We start from the raw sequence: 2,500 nt of genomic DNA, 5'->3' as shown, positions 1-2,500 counted from the left end.
ATTCCTTCAAGTCATTCACTTTCCCTCCCACTTAATCCCCCACCAACTACCTCATTCTGGTAAATCCCTTCTTGCCTCCTATATAAATCCTAGTGGCTCACAAGCTCCTCTCTTATATAGCACCACAAAGTAATAAATTGCTAGTAAAAATCCGACTGAGGCGAGGGGGTACTTAATTAAACAGGAACGCTAGGGTCGGGAGTGTGCGGGAGAGGAGGGAGGGAACGATGGAGAGAGAAAGGAAGGAAGGGAGGGAAGAGAGAGGGAGGGAAGGGGTAAGGTGGGAGGGAATGAAGGAAGGAAGGGAGGGAAGAGAGAGGGAGGGAAGGGGTAAAGAGGAAGGAAGGAAGGAAGGAAGGGAAGAGAGAGGGACAGACCGATGGAGAGAGGAAGGAAGGAAGGAAGGGAAGAGAGAGGGAGGGAACGGGTAAGGAGGGAGGGAAGGAAGGAAGGAAGGGAAGAGAGAGGGAGGGAAGAGAGGGAGGGAAACCGGGGAGGAAGGAACCAGGGAAGAGGGGGAGAAGCGGAAATAACGGAGATATCGACACGGAGAAAAGAGAAAGGATGAGGAGGAGGAGAGGGGAAAGAGAGAGGGAAGAAGAAGAAGAAGAAGAAGAAGAAGAAGACAAAGACGAAGAAGAAGAAGAAGAAGAAGAAGACAAAGACGAAGAAGAAGAAGAAGAAGAAGAAGAAGAAGACAAGACGAAGAAGAAGAAGAAGAAGAAGAAGAAGAAGAAGAAGCATTAGAGGAAGAAACAGGAGGAGGAAGAGGAGGACGAGGCGGCTTAAACTGGTCACATATTACCAGGGAGCTAAAGGCTGTTGTGTGAAACTGGGAATGAATAGGGAGGAGGCTGAGGAGGCTGGGAGCCGAGAGGGAAGGAGTGAGGAGACGAGGAGGGGGGAGGGAAGGGGCGGAGGGAGGAGGCTGAGAGCCGAGAGGGAAGGAGTGAGGAGACGAGGAGGGGGAGGAAGGGGCGGAGGGAGGAGGCTGAGAGCCGAGAGGGAAGGAGTGAGGAGACGAGGAGGGGGGAGGGAAGGGGCGGAGGGAGGAGGCTGAGGAGGCTGGGAGCCGAGAGGGAAGGAGTGAGGAGACGAGGAGGGGGGAGGGAAGGGGCGGAGGGAGGAGGCTGAGAGCCGAGAGGGAAGGAGTGAGGAGACGAGGAGGGGGGAGGGAAGGAGCGGAGGGAGGAGGCTGAGAGCCGAGAGGAAAGGAGTGAGGAGACGAGGAGGGGGGAGGGAAGGACGGAGGGAGGAGGCTGAGAGCCGAGAGGGAAGGAGTGAGGAGACGAGGGGGGGGGAGGGAAGGGCCGGGGGGAGGGGGCTGAGGAGGCTGGGAGCCGAGAGGGAAGGAGTGAGGAGACGAGGAGGGGGGAGGGAAGGAGCGGAGGGAGGAGGCTGAGAGCCGAGAGGGAAGGAGTGAGGAGACGAGGAGGGGGGAGGGAAGGAGCGGAGGGAGGAGGCTGAGAGCCGAGAGGGAAGGAGTGAGGAGACGAGGAGGGGGGAGGGAAGGAGCGGAGGGAGGAGGCTGAGAGCCGAGAGGGAAGGAGTGAGGAGACGAGGAGGGGGGAGGGAAGGGGCGGAGGGAGGAGGCTGAGGAGGCTGAGAGCCGAGAGGGAAGGAGTGAGGAGACGGAGGAGGGGAGGGAAGGAGCGGAGGGAGGAGGCTGAGAGCCGAGAGGGAAGGAGTGAGGAGACGAGGAGGGGGAGGGAAGGGCCGGAGGGAGGAGGCTGAGGAGGCTGGGAGCCGAGAGGGAAGGAGTGAGGAGACGAGGAGGGGGGAGGGAAGGGCCGGAGGGAGGAGGGAGGAGGGGAGAGGGATAAGGGAGACGAGGAGGGGATGAGGGAAAGAACAGGAGGGAGGAGGAAGGAGGAAGGAGGGAGGAGGGGTAAGGGAAAAAGAACAGGGGACAGGGAGGAGGAGGTGCGGAAGTAAGAAACAGGAGGCAGGAGGGAGTAGGGGAGAAGGAGTAAGGTAGAGGGGAGGTCAGGGAGAAGAAGGAAATGATGAATGAGAGGGGATAGAGAGAGAAACAGAGAGAGAGAGAGAGGAGAGGAAAGAGGAGAGAGGAGAGAAAGAGAAAGAGAAAGAGAGAGAGAGAGGGAGAGAGAGAGAGAGAGAAAAGAGACAAAAGACAGAGGGAAAAAGAGGGGGGGGGGGAGAAAGGAGAGAGAGGAGAGGAAGAGAGAGAGAGGAAGAGAGGGAGGGAGAGAGAGAGAGAGAGAGAGAGAGAGAGAGAGAAATGAGAGAGGGGAGAGAGAGAAAGGGGAGAGAGAGAGAGGAGAGAGGAGAGAGAGAGAGAGAGGAGAGAGAGAGAGAGGGAGAGAGGGGAGAGGGGGGGGGAGGAGAGAGAGAAAGAAGAGGGGAGAGAGAGAGAGAGAGAGAGAGAGAGAGAGAGAGAAGGGGAAGAAAAAGGAAGGGAAGAAGAAAAGCAAAAGGAAAAAGACGGGGGAGAAGAAAGGAGACGAAAGACGAAATAAAGATAAAAAAAATGTAAAAA

Source organism: Penaeus monodon, chromosome 5 (assembly GCF_015228065.2).
Source record: "Penaeus monodon isolate SGIC_2016 chromosome 5, NSTDA_Pmon_1, whole genome shotgun sequence".
NCBI lineage: Eukaryota > Metazoa > Arthropoda > Malacostraca > Decapoda > Penaeidae > Penaeus > Penaeus monodon.
This window is presented reverse-complemented; position numbering follows the sequence as displayed.